Here is an 18,912-nt window from a genome sequence, read left to right as displayed (position 1 = left end):
ACCTGACATACTGTAAGCATTCTAAATACTTATGTGAATCCTGAAAAAAACACCCCTGGTCCTGTCCTCAGAGGTCACAGTCAGCCTGGAAGAAGAGAGATGGGCTATCTTGGGTTTCCAAGGATTCTGACAACCCATGAGCGGCCAGAAGTCAATTTCACTTCCTCGCTCAGCCATTTGTTGGAGGTTGTAAGTCACCCCCTTACTCAGGTGGGGGGCTGCCTGTGAGTCCTTAAGCCCCCTGCGGGGATCCCAAGAGCTAAGTCACCAAGGAAGGAACCCAGAGGGGGAAGCCCGACAGCACAGCACGTGCAGCCGCCCAGGGGAGGAGGAGGCTGGGCTAACGCCGCCCTTAGTCAGCAGCTGGGCTCGGTTTTGAAACAAAAGCCAATGTCCTCCCTCGGAGTCCGCGGCCGGTCAGCTGCTAGGGGAAAGAAAGCCATGCTGCCCAGCCGGTTAGTGGCCCAACTTACTTTTCCGGAGCCTGGGACCAAGGGCCAGCAATTGCACGGGAATGGGTGGGATGTTAGGGATGGGAACCCGGGCACAAAGCTCATCGACCCGCCCCTCCCCACGGCTCGGGAGAGGGGCCTGGGTCTCCCACGCTCTGCGCATGTTTGTCCTGGGCAATCCGCCTCCGAGCCCGGGCCCAGCCTGCGTAAAGCTGAGGCCCCTAGGCCACCCGCGCACCAGCGCCCAGACACACCAGGCCCTGGTTTCATGAATGAAATCCAATCGTGTGGATATAAATAGCCGCGAAGGCTGCTAACGTCACAGTGAGCGCGGCTGCCGCCACCGCGGCGGCCCTGGGTGCCGGGAGCTCTATCCGCCGAGCTGGCCCGCCCGGGAGCGGGGTGGGGGCCGGAGAAGAAGGGGAGGGCTGGGGGTGGAAAGGGGCGAACCCCTCTGTCCCCGGACTGGGAAGAGCGGCCGCGGCGGGAGGCGAGCCCGCCCGGCGAGCAGTGCCATGCTGCCTTTGTGCAAAGTTGGGCGGCGGGCTGCACGCCGCGCGCAGGGGCCCCGCACACCCGCGACCGCGCGCAGTCGTGGCTGCTGCTGAGTGACGGGGGGGCCCCCCCGCTCCCCCCAGCCCTTGAAGGCGGAGAGAGCTCGCGTCTCGCTCGGCTTCAGGGTAGGTTCTGTGTTGTGAGTGCGCTATGGTACGAAACTCTCGGAGCAGCCGCCGCGCAGCCCCCACCGCCCCCGGCCCCAGCGGGTGGCATGCGGGGGTCCCCGGGCCGCGCCACGCGGTAAGCCGCGTCCAAGAGAGAGTTGTGGGACCGAGATGCCAGAGGAGCCGCCTCGTTTCTCGCGAGGCCGGAACCCTCACATCCGAGGCAAACGAGAGATTCTAGGAGCGCCGCGCAGCCGCACCCCTAACTTGGAGCTGAGAAAATGAACAACAGGCACCCTTAGAAGGCTGGCTGCGCCAGGGAGGGGGTGGTGCCGCGCCGACAGGAGGGCTCTTTTCCTTGGAAGGACAGTGGTGGGGAGCCAGAGGTCCCGAAAGGGGGATATGCTTGCCCTTTGGGCGCTTGCACCCCCATGAGAGTTGACGGGTCAGCCCACAGTTTGGCACTCCCCACCCCCAACCCCCTGTCGATGGAGTCTGTTGTGAGTTGCTGTGACAACAGTGGAGCTGCCCTGAGGGGCTTTCAAAACCTCTTACCTTGTCTCCCTGTGCTCAGCTTTCGGGGAGAACAATGGGGGTGGGGGTGGGGGGAGTGTGCAGACAAGGGAATCCAACCTCCTCTCCAAAGAAAGAAATGAGAGGAAGGCACAGCGATGTAAAAATATATCATTAGATCCTACTGTTAGCTGTGCCGTGTCTACCCCCAGCAGTATCAAACATCTCAACTGAGGAGCAATGTCAATATTTAGACTTGGACAAGCCAGAAAGTTAGAAGGGAGCGCCAAGCACAGGGTTTTGACTTGGCTTTGCACGTCAGCACACAAGCTGTGCCTTTCGAGCTGACTGTACACATTTACTGGGGGGAAATGCATGAAGGTTGATATATACACAAAGGCACCCAGACCTTCAGGTCTCAGAAGACCAAGAGTCGCCTTGACTTTGAACTTCTCCCAACCTGGGCTGTTCGCACAGTTCTGTTGGACCCCAGCCAGATGCTCAACCTGAGGTTTCTCTAGTTTGGGGCTCTCCCACCCCCAACCAGGCTGTGTTGCATATTCTACACTGAACTGTGCATCCTCTCTAAACTGCAAAAATATTGTTATCAGTAGTTTGCATCTTTGTAAACCTTCTCTCACTAACAGCAGATATAAATAGCCAATAGTCTGTTTTTGTTTGATCTCAGACAAGCTCTAGGCTTTCCAAACATACACTATGTTTACAAAAAACTCTTTATAAGTTTGGAATTATATTTAGTTTCCAATAACTTTGTAGATGCTGAAGAGAGTCTCTAGTTGCTAGAAAATAAACAAGAGTTCTTTTCAGTGTAAATAACGTCTGCATATTACTCTGCAGGTGGAGTGGGCAGTAAATTATTATATTAAACAAGGTTTCCTCTAAGATTCCTGGATCATATTTGGACATATTAGTGGGAAAGGGTTTAACCAGTCCAATCCAATGCGGAAGACTGAAAAATAATTAGGAAGCACTAAAATCACAGCCAGTATTCTTCTAAACTTGCCCATGGGTTGTTATTGTCCAGAATTTTGAATGTAGTGTAAATTGAAGTACAAAAGTCTGTGTGTGACCAAGAGGTGGAAATAGAAACACAGGTAGTTTAATGTCATTGGCTCAATAACACAACTTATTAACTATTCAAATATAGTTTAATAGAAAAAAAGAATCGTTTGGACTTTTCTTATGATAATATTATCTTAAAAATGTTATTTTTGAGGAATAGCATGTCTGCCTTTATGACTTTTGTATTGTAACATGTCTGTAAGCTTTTCCTTGTTCCCATCCTTGGGTTTGTGGCCAAATGCTTTTTTTGTAACATACCCAGTGTTCAGAAATATATTTTAACAAATGCTACAAAATGTTATCCTAGCTATTTTAGGATAACATTTCTTTGACCCAAAGAAATGCTACTTTAACACTGGCACCTAGTAAAAGTAAAGCAGATTCTGCCCCTTTTGGGGGCGGGAAGGGGGGAGAAAACAACATATGTTGAAAATTTTAGTAGCTTTTCATGTGCTCCTGGTAAGCAGTAGGATTTATACCTTATCTCTCTCTTTTATGTAGGTAAGTCCAGCTGTAAGCAGAGTGTTTTGTTCTTCACATCCAGCAAGCCAGGTTAGTGTCTTTGTACAAACCCGTGACCACAGATTACATCTTGTGTCTAATTCTGAGCGTGCATTTGAGAACAGGTTTCTTAGTCAATTTGTCTTACAACAAATTGTCTTTGTCATTTTTTAATGGAATCATTTATTAACATAATAACTTCAATGATTATTAAAATTATTCTATTTACTCTGTGAATAAAATGGACCTTGAATCAGTTTGTCCTTTATAAGACTTTTTATTTGAGGTGGGCGGGGCGGGGATAAAAGTGGTGCCTGAGTAGCTGAGGATACTGAAGATCTAGGTGCTTGATAAATAAGGTTTTACTTCTATTCTAATCTTAGCACTCTAGAGCTGGAAGAAACCTGATAAAATAATAGTTGGCATTTTTTTAACATGAACCAAAGTTAAGGTAATGTACTGCATTCTTTGCATTTATGTTCTCATTCTGCATCTAAAAAACTCCCCGTGATGTGGAATTACTCTCTTGATCCCCAAACAACAGGTGAGGAATTGGAAACTCAGAGGGGTTAGATAATAATTTCAATTCCTAGTTCTAGGCAATGAAAAAAAAATAGAATTGATTTAAAAAAATAAAAAAAAAGTTCTGTCTTACTCTAACACCTAATTCTCTAGTTGAAAAAATTGTTCTCCAATAGGGAAACTGGGGCCAAGAAAAGTTAAATGACTTGCCCAATATAACTTGGTAATTACAGCTCATATCATACAGCTGTTACAGAATAAATCAATTCCATTTTCTAGAATCTAGAGTAAAACAGTGGAATAATAGGTATTCATGTCTACTTTCTGGCATGGGACTGTCAAAGATCTAAGTAAGTTTTTATCATGAGATCTCTGGTCTTAAGGATCTTACCAACAAGTAAGATTGTAAACATTCATGTATTTAAAAAATTAGGAATAAATCAAGAACATGTATACCAAAAGGCCAAATGGGGGGTCATTGGTACATTGACAAGTTCAACATTTTCCACTCTGTGGGATTACTTTGTCATTGGGGGAAAAATATCCAGTACATGTTTTGTATGGATAGATGACAAGTGGGTGAAAGTTTAGGAAAAGATAGAATGTAAAATTTCAACGGAACAGGGAGAGATTTTGCAGTCATCTAGAAACACTAAATTACACTATCTCAGGCTCAAAGGTGATACTGCTTCAAAAGCATTGTAAAAAAAATAGGCAGTTCAGTCTCATTACTTGGAGGCCTCACTTGGGCTTCATGTAATGGGGTTGGTTTAGAAATTCAGGTGATTTGAATCTGGTTTTTGTGTTTGAATCTGCATAGCATCTTTGAGAAAGCATTGCTATTTGGCATGTTGCTTGAAAGTATTGTATTCCTTTTGGAATTTCAATTTGTCTGAAATATGCAATGTAATGGATTTGGATACATAATAGATAAATCCCAACTAAAGTCCTGAAAATAGCCAATATTTATAGATTAAGTAAGACATTTTTAGTTTTTGCCTAGGTTGATAGTCTTCTCTTCCCCACTCTTCCCTACTTTTTGAGAAATCATTGGTTACAGTTGTTAATCCTTTTAGACAGGGGTAATAAAAGAAATGGAAACACATTACTAAAGAAAACCTTAATATATCATCTTTTATTAAAGTACGTATTGATATTACCAACTCAAGCTAATAGCCCTAAAAGCTTATTAGTTAAGATATCCTTTTAAGCATTTAAGGGGTGGTTAAAGATGTTCCATAACAGCTTTGTCCTATAAAAGTTGTTATATAGTGTATCATTACGAAATAGATCATAAGAGCATTATTATACTGGGAAGATCCCATTACAGGTTGAGACCTCAGCATCAACTGACATTTGGTCATAGCAACTACAAATCTATAATTACTTCAAGAGTAAAATTATGCTCTGAATCATATAATGTTAGTACCGCAAGAAATGCTAGAATTTGTGTGATATCTCTAATGATAACTTAATTAGCAATCATTTTTTGTTTGTTTTTGTTTTGTCTTAACTTCAGAAAGCTTTAGTTAATGTGCTTGACTTATCTCAAAACATGGCTGAAAACATTTGAAATTTTACTATGTTTTTTGTTCAGAAAATATTCTTGTATAAAACAATGATTTTTTTAAATTATTTTTTTGTTCTCCTTTTTAGAAAATAGGCAGTTCAATTTCATTATTTGGAGGCCTCACTTGGGCTTCGTGTAATGGGGTTGGTTCAAAGAATTCAGGTGATTTGAATGTGGTTCTTATGTTCACCTTCTTTTCTCCATCCAAGCTTTGACCAACCTCACAACACCAAAACAAAACTTGGAGAAAGAAGAAAAAATAAGTCACAAAAAGTAGTGTATGTAGAAAGGGATAGGAAGTGGTAGTGAGGTAGTAGTGGAGCAGGAGATGGGGGAAGGGAAAGCTTTGATGGGGTGGTCCAGAGACAGGCACTCAAGTGGATGGGGTGTGTGTAGATTGGTTATTTACATGTCAGCATGAGAATTGTTTGGTTTTTTATTATCTAAACAAAGTGAATCACCTCCTCCTCTTCCTAGAATCTTTTGTTCCTGTGCACAGAGGGCAGAAATTGGGCAATGGACAAACAAGACACTGAAATGAAATGTGGGTATAACAGTACTCTTTCCAAATGTCCAAGAACACTCTGGTCTTCAAATACTTTGAGAAGGTTTTATCCACTAAGAGGTGAATTAGAACATTTTGTTTTTTTTAAAAAAGAAAGAGATGCTAAAAGGTCCAGAAGGAGCAATTACATTTTTCTATTCTGCACCTGAGTTAATTTATTGCATAGACATGGTTCATGATAAGTTCCCAGTGCTAATGAGTTTACCATCTCAGGTTCCATTTCACTGGAAAATTTCCTTTGAATTGTTACCCAACCATAGTTCCAATCCCTGATGATCTGGAATAACAGTACTAGTTATACTCCTACTAGATGCCTACTACATTACAGCTCAGGTTCATTATCAATTTCAATTTACAGAAGCAAAAAATGGAACTCAGATATGTTAAGTTAAAGAGCTAATAGGAGGTAGAGCTTGGATTTGCACTCAGATCTAAGAACTTGAATATATATTTATTTTTAAAGAACACCTAGAAATATAAACAAAACTTTAAATCATGTTATTCCAGGTTACTCTTGCCAATGGTAGCGTATGGGAGTAAATAATTATTCTTATGTGATTTTTTTTTAATTTAATGTAATTTGAATCACATTGGAGGTTTTTCTCAACACATTTGTTAACTCTTCAGGTCATTTCTAATATATTTTGATGGAAGTTTCTATCTTAAATAGTTGAGTCATAGAGGGTTGAATCATGGATCCAGAAAAGTTCTTAAGGATACTTAATCCAACCTCATGTAGGTGAAAAAAACTGCCATCTAGAGAAGTGGTATAACTTACCCACTCTCGTAGTTAATAAGTGACACATCTGGAACAGAACCCAGGCTTCTAAGTCCCAGCCCAGGGCTCAATTCTATTATATAACACTGCCAGAAAAATGCCAAGTCTTCCAAACCCTCCAGCTTAGCCAGAATTACAGCTATCAGTATGAAATACATCTGAAACCTAAGATACATCCGGCAATGGGTGATAAATATATATTGTGTACTAGGAGATCCCTCACTTATCTTCATTAACTCCAATATAGAAAAAACCCTTTCCTCTTATTCAGAAGATAACAACCCCATACTCTGATTCCTGCCAAGCTGTCTTTGTTGAGCAATCTGTGTTAATTAAGTAAGGAGCTATTTAATTTTGTCTGTGGAGCTCCAGATTTTTATTTACTATATGACATGGCTGAAATACTTCCTTGGACCGCATTTTGCTAGTCTGTAAAATGGGGACCATATCACCTCCTCTAAAGGCTTATGAAGATATTAGGAAATTGCACATGTCGAGCACATAGTAGGTGTCCAATAAGGGTTAGTTCTCTTCTTAGCCTTCCTAGATTATTTCAAGGGAAAATGTTCTAACACATTAGGGCAGTGATATCATTTTACCCCTAAATGTACTAAAGTCATTTGAATTCGGATATCACAAGGATGGTTGTAGTAACCTTTTTTCTTGGGTAAAAACAGGCACGATGGTCTCTCTGGGTACCAGTGGCCCAGTCGCAATTACATTTGATTTGTTTTCTTCACATTCTAGGGTTGCCAGAGTTTACCTGAATTATTTTACTGTTCCGGTTTCTGCTGCAACTAATCCCAAGTTCCTCTTGGAGATTTGTGGCTCGCATTTCCTTCCAGACACTGTTTAAGTAGCTAACGTGTTTTCCCATAGACCTTTGCAGCTCGAAGCAACTACAATATTTTCAACCAAATAGCTAAGAAATATTTCCAGAGACTATTATGGCCAGTAGAACATTTTTGCTTTCAATTTCAAAATATGTGACACTTTCCTGCCACTATCATTTCAATTAACTTGAGCACTGACTGTTGTCTGTGTGCTGGCCCTCTCTTTTCTTTCTGTCCTGTGTTGCTGACTGATATATTGATAGGCAAAGCATGAGCACTACAATTTCCCCCTTTCGCCCTCAGCACTTGATAACTACCCTGGCCTAAATTACATCTCGGGGAAGTGTTTCATCACACTCCTCTTCCAGCTGCCACACTTGGTCATGTGGCACTTGCTGCCCTGCTTTGAAATTTTGGAACCAAGTCTAGGGCAACATGTCCTATTCATCATGTACATGGAGGAAAGCTACTATTGCGATTTTTTTCCTCTGTCTTTTACGTTTTTTCTCCTTCTTAAATTAATAATCCAAGTGAATAGCCTTTATTTTCCTAGTGGCACAGTTTCCCTTTCAATATTTGACAAATGTATATTGCAAGATATAGGTCCTTTTCTTCTGGCTTATGGGTAGCAATTGTGTATTTTCCCCAGGGCTGTGAAGTAGCTAGACTGATTTTAGATGCTTAAAGATCACTAATCACTAGATTGTCTCTAACCTTATTACTAATCTCAAATTGGTTATATAAATTTCAGTTCATACCAATGAGTTTATTTTTAAAACTAGAGGCCCGGTGCACAAAATTCATGCAAGAGTAGGCCTTCCTTCCCCTGGGTGCTGGCACCAGCTTCTCTCTGGCACCCGGGACCCGGGCTTCCCTCGCAGCCCCAGCTTCATCCAGAAGGTCGTCTGGAAAGACATCAGAAGGATGTCCGGTCTAATTAGCATATTATGCTTTTATTATTATAGATCAGTGATGGCGAACCTATGACACACATGTCAGAGGTGACACACGAACTCATTTTTTTGGTTGACTTTTCGTTGTTAAATGGCATTTAAATATATAAAATAAATATCAAAAATATAAATCTTTGTTTTACTATGGTTGCAAAGATCAAAAAATTTCTATATGTGACACGGCACCAGAGTTAAGTTAGGGTTTTTCAAAATGCTTACACGCCGAGCTCAAAAGGTTCGCCATCACTGTTATAGATAGTGCTTCTCAAACTTGTCAGCATACAGATCACCTGGGCACCTTGATAAAATGCAGATTCTGATTCAGGAGTTCTGGGGGTTAAACCCAAGGTTATTCTCACAAGCTTCCCATTGATGCCAGTGCTATTGGGGTGAGAACCACAGGTTGAATAGTGAGACTCTAAAGTATAATCATTACTATATCTTATGCCAAAACTCATTACTTATAGGCCCTACAACTCCCACCTTATTTTGTTTGCTTGTTTCTTAAATCATAATAGAGAGTCATGGAATCTTAAACATGGGAGGAATGTAGACAGAGGTGTGCCGGTAAATCAACCAGCTCTCTGGGGGAAAAATGCATTTATGTGCATACATAAGTTGCTGATAAATTTTACTGACATAAAGAATGTGTGTAGCATACATTACAAATATAATAAAATATACAATACTCTTTATTGTAAATCCCATATAGCCCATTGGGTTTCACAGAATGTTTGTTGGTTTTTGTAGAACACTTCTATCCAAAGCCTACCTAGGATACAATTGATGAAAAGGTGTAATTCCCATATAAATGTTGGCTGATAGTTTTCTTTAAGTTAAAATGACAAAGACATATGTCAGAACTGTATACATTCATTAAAAATATGAATGATTTCTTTGCTGAACCAGATAATAGCTTTTAAATACCATGAGGATATTTCCTTAAATGTACTATTCACGATGTAGCAGCTACACATATAACACACTTTTAAATTTAGTCTCTATTATTAACATTTTTAAAATCATTTTCTTAAGACAGTCAACAGATCAGTAACGCTATTGTGTAGTGGTTGCTAACTTCTGTGGTGTAAATACTCCCACCATAGCCACTTTCATGCTATCATTCTGACTGAGCATGGAGTTGGGAAGAGATGGGACAGTAGCACACCACTATATAGTATTTCCACCATGCAGATAAAATGGTGACATAAATAATGACAAAAATATAGATAACAGTAAAATAATGAGTTTTGAGTATTTAGTACTTTTAGTACATTTTATTTAATCAAAACTTTACGTAGTTTAATTCTTAATACCGACCCTATTTTAACAGGCTTGCAAAAATCCTAAAAGTGTAACTGGTTCTCATGAGCTAACAGGGACTGGCTCCAGCACACCACTAGATGTAGACCATTGGTCCAGTGATTCTCAACCTTGACTACACATTGGAACACTCCAGGAAAAATATAACCAACCATCTTAGTAGATCTGCATTGGGGCCCAGGAATCTGAATGTAAAACATTTTATTGAAGTGTATCTCATTTCAAGAAAAATATACATATCATAAGTATACAACTTAAAGAATTTTCACCATCTGCGCACACCCACATAACTGGCACCTACATACAGAAATAGAACATCACCACCAAGAAGGCTTTCTTAAACTCCTATCCAGTCACAACCCAATGGAGGTAAGCACTGTCTTGATTTCTAATACTGTAGATTAGTTTTGCCTGATTTTGTGCTTTTATAAAAACAAAATCTCTTTTGTGTCAGGCTTTCCTCTCCCTCAATATTGCATTTGTGAGATGTAGCCACAATTCATCCATTTTTAGTGCTGTGTAATACTTCATTGTATAAATAGACCTCAATTTCTGATTTATTTATTACTTATTCTACCATTGTTGAGTTGTTGGCTATTATGAATAATGCTGCCAAGAACATTCATGTACAGACAGCAGCAGTATTTAAAACAAAACAAAACAAAACAAATTCTCCCAGTGGTTCTAATGAGCAGCCAGTCTCTTGACCAACATCTATACTTCCTCTCCTTTTATTTCGCATTAGAGGCCCGGTGCATGAATTCATGCACAGGTGGGGTCCCTCGGCCTGGTCAGCGATTGAGGCCTATCAGGCAGCCGTCCAGCCGGGGGGAGGGACCACAGGAGGTTGGCCTGCCAGCTCCCCCCCACCCCCGGTCGGGGCCCAGGGGGAGGAATCATGGAAGGTTGGCCAACAGTGGGGGGGAGGAAAGGGGCCATGGGAGGTTGGCCAGCAGGGGGGAGGGCAGGGCTGCAGGAGGTTGGCCAGGGAGGGGGAGGGACCAAGGGAGGTTGGCTGTGGGAGGGCACTGACCACCAAGTGGAAGCTCCTGCGTTGAGCATCTACCCCCCTGGTGGTAAGTGCGCATCATAGCGACTGGTCAACCAGTGGTTCTGGTAGTTCCAGTCGTTCGGTCCTAATGGTCACTTAGCCTTTTATATATATATAGATAGATGTAGTATGACCAAGGCCATTGATTCTTTTGCATAAATGTACTTTTAGTACCATAAGCCAGGAAGCTATGCTTCCTTTCAGTACAGTGTGTTCTCCTAGCTCTTTTCATATAGGTTCACTAACTCCCCCTTTTATCAAGACATCTGCTGTTGTGCACTCTGAATGGAGATAAGATTGGGCCTCACATCAATAGCATGGAGGAGTAATAAACATGGTGGCGAGGCACCAGAGCTAAATTGGCAGGTGATCATTAAGGATCCTAGAAAGAGGTTTCAAGGAAAGGAAATTGTTTCCTTTTGTGTATACCAGTATTAAACACAAGTCAACAGTGAACCCTTAGAATATTTCAAATTTTAAAAAATCCATTTATTTGCAGTAGAACAAGGACTCTCTTCTGAAAGAGAATTGAAATCTCTCAAAGTCAGATGACTTGATGTGAAAAGATTGGAGAAGGAAGTGATCCCATTGTCTTATTTCTACCCCTGTGTTCAGCAGGTGTGTTCTTGTCGCATTATTCTGGGCCAGGTGGCTGTGGAGTTTTCTTGTTTGGGCCTATTGATATTTTAGAGTCTTCTTTGACATAAGTCAAAGGAGCTGAATGACGCCAAGCTCCAAAGTGATATTGATGACGAGTGGGATGTCTGCTCAGAGCTGAAAGAACGTTTTCAGGAGTGATAGGACTGTTCTTATTCTATGAAATGCACTTCACATAAAGCTCTCAAGGTATTCAGAGAGGTCAAGAGTAGACATTAATTCCATATAAAGAAGAAGAATATTCTAGTCCCTGGTTTTCCTACTTTCCCAACTCATTTGTTTGCAAATTTCTTGTTATAAGAGAATTCATGTCCAGTATAGAAAAGATGGAATATATAGATAAGGAAAAATAAATTATAATAGTAGTTGGCACTCATATTTTAATGTATCTCTATCCCAAATGTTTTTGTTTATATTTAGGCACATAATTTTTAAGGAATGGTGTTACTCTGTAAATACTTTTATGATCTTTTTCTTTAAAGATCTCCCATGAGTATCTAACTACTGGAGGCCTGATGCATGAGATTCATGCACTTGTTGGGGGGAGGAGGATCCTTCAGCCCAGCCTGCACCCTCTCACAGTCCAGGAGCCCTCAGGGGATGTCTGACTGCCAGCTTAGGCCAGCAGTCAGACATCCTTAGTGCTGCCGTGGAGGTGGGAGAGGCTCCCGCCACCACCGCTGTGCTCTCCAGCCTTGAGCCATGAGCCTGGCTTCTGGCTGAGCAGTGCTCCCCCTGTGGGAGTGCACTGAACACCAGGGAACAGCTCCTTCATTGAGCATCTGCCCACTGGTGGTCAGTGCATGTTATAGAGACCGGTCATTCTGCCGTTTGGTTGATTTGCATATTACCCTTTTATTATATAGGATAACAATAAATGTACTCTTATAACATATTTTTGGTGGCTATATACTCTCCCATTGTATGGACATTTATTGGTGGTGTTTTTTAACCAATCCCCTATAGTTGTATTTCTGAAATTGTTTTCAATATTTTATTTCCACAAATAGTGACATGATGCGCATACATTTAGTGGAATTTTTTTTATGCCCTAATTATGCTTTTAGGAATAAAGTCTTATAACTGATGAAAGTTATGGACATTTTTAAGTCTTTAGAGTGCCAGTTGCATTCCTGAATAATGGTTCCATCTTACATTCCCACAAATAGTGCCTCATCCTGCTTTTAAAAATGTGCAATCTTTCATGTAATAACTCCTTTCCAAGAGTTGAAAGGTATAAGAACATGATCTTAAAATACTAGCTAGAATCTATACAATGATATCAGCCAATAACCTTAAATAAAATAAGAGATTTTAAAGAGTCTGGATTTTGTCCACCAGCACTTTTATATTTATGCTCTAACTTTGCTAGGAAATTCTAAAGGGATCAAAACAGTTTTCTTCATTTGCTTCAATCAGAGCATAACCTAATCCTAACTGTCATATTATAGTCTCATAAATGATTAAATGCAATTGTTTGATTGTCATCATATCTGAAGGTTTCACAACAAGTGGTCTCTTGGTACTTCAAAAGCTGACCCAGTGACATCTTTAGAGAATGCTTTCAGTGAAAAAGTAGCTGCAGAACACTATAGAGACTTTTATTCATTAGGATGGATTTTTAAGCATGTCTTCTCGACAGATTGGATATTAGCTTTCTCAAACAAGCACATACAACTTTGACTGTTTAAAGACTTGACCAATATTTTATTTTTTTATTTTTTTTAAATTGTTTTATTGCTTAAAGTATTACAAAGAGTATTACATATGTCTCCTTTTGTTCCAGCCCTTGACAATCCCCTGGCCTCCCCTACCCCCCAGTGTCTTATGTCCATTGGTTATGCTTATATGCATGCATAGAAGTCCTTCAGTTGATCTCTTACCCCACGCCCTCCTGCCCCCAACCCTCCCCGGCCTTCCCGCTGTAGTTTGACAGTCTGTTTGAGGCTGCTCTGCCTCTGTATCTATTTTTGTTCATAAGTTTATAATGGTCTTTATTATCCATAAATGAGTGAGATCATGTGGTATTTCTCCTTCATTGACTGGCTTATTTCACTTAGCATAATGCTCTCCAGTTCCATCCATGCTGTTGCAAATGGTAAAAATTCCTTCTTTTTTACAGCAGCATAGTATTCCATTGTGTAGATGTACCACAGTTTTCTAATCCATTCATCTACTGATGGGCACTTAGGCTGTTTCCAGATCTTAGCTATGGTGAATTGTGCTGCTATGAACATAGGGGTGCATATATCCTTTCTGATTGGTGTTTCTGTTTTCTTGGGATATATTCCTAGAAGTGGGATCACAGGGTCAAATGGGAGTTCCATTTTTAGTTTTTTGAGGAAACTCCATACTGTCTTCCATAGTGGCTGCACCAGTCTGCATTCCCACCAGCAGTGCACAAGTGTTCCTTTTTCTCCACATCCTCTCCAGCACTTGTCATTTGTTGATTTGTTGATGATAGCCATTCTGACAGGTGTGAGATGGTACCTCATTGTTGTTTTGATTTGCATTTCTCGGATGATTAGTGACTATGAGCATGTTTTCATATGTCTCTTGGCTTTCTGAATGTCCTCTTTTGAAAAGTGTCTATTTAGGTCCTTTGCCCATTTTTTTATTGGATTGTTTCTCTTCCTTTTGTTAAGTTGTATGAGTTCCCTATAAATGTTGGAGATTAAACCCTTATCGGTGATAACATTGGCAAATATGATCTCCCATGCAGTGGGCTTTCTTGTTGTTTTGTTGATGGTTTCTTTTGCTGTGCATGAGCTTTTTATTTTGATGTAGTCCCATTTGTTTATTTTCTCTTTTAATTCTTGACAAAGCTTCCTGATTCAGCCCTTAGCAAAAGCTCACCAACATGAGAACCACATGCCCTTCAGAATCAATGTGTAGGGTCTTTTGTTGCTATTTCAATTTTAAAGAATTATTGAAGTATACCATACATAGCAAAATGTGCAAATGTCACAAGTGTATGGTTTTAATGAAGTTTTGCAAATGAAACCTACCTATGTAACCAGCACCTAGATCAAGACCACGAGCATCCCGCTTCTGCTCACCACCCCACTGCACCCTCAGTGTGTTTGAAGTGCTTCATATTTTATGTCCAGGGTCATTTATTTGTAGAATTTGATTTTTCACTGAACTCTTACTTTATATGAGCTAGTTCCAGTCAGCTTTGCTCAAGCTTATCTCCCATATAACTAAAAATATATAAGACTCTGCCTTTGCAAGTAAAGATTGTAACATGAATTCACATACTGAGTGTGTATCAACAAGTGTTTGTGATTTGCAGCTACACAAATATATATACAGTGTGCATACAAACAAGTTAGGAACTTCTTTCTTCTTAAAGCTGAAGTATACTATGTAGATCCATGCTTATTTGATTGCCACAGAATAGTACATGTACTATGTTTCCAAATAATTTCTTAAAATTGCTCATTTTACTACTATAATTTTCTCTTTGAACATTCAAAATTTTAAAGCCGAGAATGTTTCATCTTCTGTTTAAGATAGAACTGTATGTGTGTGCCCTGGGTGTCTACACCTGTCTCTTTATATTGTTTAATTTTTGTCTGATAACCAGCAAGATACCATTTAGATTCCCATGTTATTTTTAGTTGAGAGCTTGAGTCAGAAAGAAAACCTATTTCACAGGCTCACTATGCTTTATAAATATATGATTTTAAAAATTAATTTGTGCATTATCAAAAAATGTATTATTATTGTATCAGTGTACCCTTAGTAGAATTAGCAATCAAGGGTTACACTTATGTACTCATTCCTTTTTTAAAAGCTAAAATATTTTCTCATTATAGAGGTAATACATCTAAAAATATTATTCCACCATAAAAGTAATGAAGTATTAATACATGCTGCAACATAAATGAACTTGAAAACATACTAAGTAGAAAGCAGACACCAAAGGCCACATATTATATGATTCCATTTATAAGAAATGTCCATAATAGCAAATCCATAGAGATAAGAAGTAAATTAGTGGTTTCCAGAGTGGGAGGAGGTGGAATGGGAATACTGTTTATGGGCGCAAGGTTGCTTTTTGATGAAAATGTTCTAGAATTAGATAGTGGGAATGGTTGTACAAATTTGTGAATATAATGAAACAGCCTGAATTGTATACTTTAAAAAGGTGAGTTTTATGGAATTTTTACCTCGATTAAACAAAGAAAGGTAATATAGTTTCACTGTAAAACACTTGGAAACCAAAGGAAAATAGAAAAATTGCAACAAGTTCTAGTCACATTGTCCAGCAATAATCATTGTTATCTGTTTAGTATCTCCCTTCCATTTTTTAGTTCATGTATCGTTGTTGTAGGAGGAAGAGGTTGGTGTTGCTTCTTTTTAGATGAAAGAGATGAAATTATTAAATTACAAGTATTCACATATTAATGCTCACCCATTCCTCCTTCCCCCAAAAATGATAGGTCCCAAGGAAAATCCATTTAGTTGTCAGAGGGGAATAATGGATGGAAATGCGATTAAGAGGAGAGAGGGCAATGGCCAGCCCTGTAAGAGGGGAAGAAGAAGCAATGAAGGGGAAAGATCTGGGGTCCTTCCTGAGAGGCAGAGAGGCAGGTTTGAGCCGTTGCCATGAGACGTGGAACTCTTTCTAGGAGTTTAGCTGCCAGATGCCTGATGTATTATGTAAGCCACATTTCAGATGTGTCACTGTGCTAAGATGGTACTTCCAGGGAAAGAATGAGGAAGAAGTCCCAATTTTATTCAAGTTACACATATTTGTTTATTTTATGTAGTTTTCATCGACTATATTTCAGATTACTATCCTGCACTTTCCTTTCAATAGCATAACATAAGCATTTCTCTATATTATTGCAAGCTCAGCGCAAACATAACATTAAATAATAACAATCTGTTTCTTATAGCATATTTACTTCAGTACACCTTTCCTCTGTGTCTATCTAATTGCTTGTCCTTCTCTATGGGTCAGGGTTTTTAATAAACCATATGTTGAATGGTCTCTGTTTATTCCATTCATATAAGGAATGATTCATGGTGGCCAAAGACCAAAGTATATTCTAAATGCTTGGATAACCTTAGACTCTTTAAGAGACCAAGGTAGGGCTCTATAGTGACCTAGGAACCCACCCAGTTCCAGAATGCACAAGCAAAGCTATTCAGTATGGTACAGGTTGAGAGAACTTTTGTAGGTGAGATAAGGACAGTGGTGAGTAATGTCATCACTGAAAATGTTCCTGTGTTCAATCTTAGAGCTTGCACCACCTCACCCCACTCCCTCTCACATTAACATCACAAGATCAATCACTCCTGTTGCAAGGTCAGAACTGAAATGGCCTGGTTGAGCAGGCTGGAGGAAGCAAAAACAAAGTCTTTTCTTTGCAAAGTGCTGTCTATCTGGTCCATCCCATCACTGGGGCTACTTCTTGCCCATGGCAGCATGCTGGTCTCCTAATGGCTTTCCAGTGGCTCCACAACCTACTCTTTCCACCCTTGTCCCAAGTCAGGCCAGCTCTCATTGCACATCACGGGCATCTATGCTGAAGAGCATACCACCTACCACCTAGACAAACTCCGTTCCCTGTAGAAATGGGCAGTCTGCTGGTCTTCAGTGACTTTCTCATTTGGCCCCATAGAAATGAATTTGGCAGAAATCCTTCACATTTCTGTATATGGTTATTCTTTATCCTTAGCTTCTGGTACTGTCGTGAAGTCTGTTATCTGTATAGAATAAGGTTCATTTTAGTGAGACGTGGGAGGAGGAGGATCCAAGCATCTGTTCTTTCGATGCTATCTTGCCTTCAAGGCTAATTGCCTCTTGTGATGTAGCTCTTTTAGGCGTAGATTGACCTCCTTCATTCAAGACTCACTTTCATTTCAATTATAAATTGTTCTCCATATGTAGTGGATGCATGTGCCTCCCTTCCCAGGCAAGTAGTGGCTCACTAGAAAGAGTTGGGAATTTCTTGAATTAGGATGTTAAAGTCTAAAAGTAGATGGGAACTTTGTGAGACCCTTAAATGCTATTAAGATTCATAAATTGACTCTAGGTACTAGCGTACAATAAACGACCACATTTCCCCCCCCCCTTTTTTTTCTAAATCAGATCGGATCCTAAACTGCTCCTGCCAACCTATATTGGGGCTCGCCCCTGCCCCCACCTTCCCGTTTGGTGAAGAGCCCGGTCCTTGGTCCCTGGTGGTTTCCATGGTTACTGATGCTTTTTCTGATGGGGCGTCATGGCTGGTGCGATGCCATCTGTCAAACACCGCTCTCATGATGAGTCACACAGATGTCCCTCAAGGTGTTCCTCTCACCGACTGCAGGCTTAGCCACATGCTGCTGCTTTCGAGGCCACAGGCTTAATGATCATTCATCAGAGAAAGCTGAGTGCAAGTTCTCTGCCAGACCCAGGTGGAAGTTTCTCTAAGGAGAGTGGCTGTACTTTTATATTCTATTGAACTAATGTTTACTGAAAGCCACATATGGCCAACCACTAAGAAAGATTTGAGGATTTAACAATAACAGTTTCTGTTGTCAAAAATTTATGATCTTGGAGTCGTAAAAGCAAAATACATATGAGCACAATTGTCAATATTACAATGCAGAAGTTTATAAATACAGTATAAAGGATGCATGTTTTAAGTGCATCTTCTTCCAAGACATAACTTGTGTCTATCCACTTTGCTCCATCTCTGCTGATTGCACCCTGGTCCAAGCCACCATCCTTTCCCTTCCAGAGAATTTGGGAGCGTCCTACCTGGTCCTTCTGCCACTGCTCAGATTCCCCACAGCGAGTTCTCCACACAGCAGTCTCAGTGATATCAGTGGTACTACTAAAAAGCAAATCAGAACCTGGTACTCCTCTGCCTGCAGCAATTCAGTGGCTTCTCACTGACATAAGAATAAATCCATTTATTTAAATCCATCTATTCTCATTTAGAGTAAAATCCAAACTCCTGACTGTGGCTTGAAAGGCAAGGTATGACCTAGCCCCACCTGCCTTTCTGACCTTCTGTCTCACTAGTCCCCCTCCTTCTAGCTATTCTGGGCCTCCTTCCTTTCCCATCTCATGGCTGGGCCTTCTTATTCTTCCAATAGCAGGAATATGGGGCTTCCTCATAGAGACTGCCCTTGACTTCCCAGCAAACTCCCGCCCATTAAGTTCTCCCACAGCACCCTTTCATTTTTCTTCAAGTTACATATCAAGTATATGATTTCATCTACTTGTTTAGTTGTCTCTCCCCACCTGACTCTGAGGTCCGTGAGGGTAAGAGCTACACCTGGATTGTCCACTACTATATACCTGTAGGCCTGGCTCAGTCTATATTTCTTTTTTTAATATATTTTTATTGATTTCAGAGAGGAGGGGAGAGGGAAAGAGAGATATAAACATTAATGATGAGAGAGAATTGATCAGCTGCCTCCTGCACACCCCCTACTGGGGAT

At 40.6% G+C, this 18,912-nt stretch overlaps 1 protein-coding gene across 6 annotated transcripts in view; it reads left to right on the top strand.

The window, feature by feature from the left end:
- Positions 1-342: 342 nt before the first annotated feature.
- RHOBTB1 (Rho related BTB domain containing 1) overlaps positions 343-18,912 on the top strand; it is a 64,679-nt gene continuing 46,109 nt past the window's right edge. Inside the window, exons 1-3 of one of the 6 annotated variants that reach the window (XM_023754606.1) lie at positions 424-455; positions 3,212-3,262; positions 5,781-5,847. The gene's annotated coding sequence lies outside the window, so the exon portion shown is untranslated. Of the gene's footprint in view, positions 456-825; positions 1,133-3,211; positions 3,263-5,780; positions 5,848-18,912 lie in introns of those variants that run through there. The other 5 variants (XM_023754605.1, XM_006089703.3, XM_006089705.3 and 2 more) reach the window with 5 other exon arrangements.

The sequence above is a fragment of the Myotis lucifugus genome, unplaced genomic scaffold, assembly GCF_000147115.1.
Source record: "Myotis lucifugus unplaced genomic scaffold, Myoluc2.0 scaffold_62, whole genome shotgun sequence".
NCBI classification, from domain to species: Eukaryota; Metazoa; Chordata; class Mammalia; order Chiroptera; family Vespertilionidae; genus Myotis; species Myotis lucifugus.
Note: the sequence above shows the minus strand (reverse complement) of the source record. Positions and strands in the feature narration are given on the sequence as shown.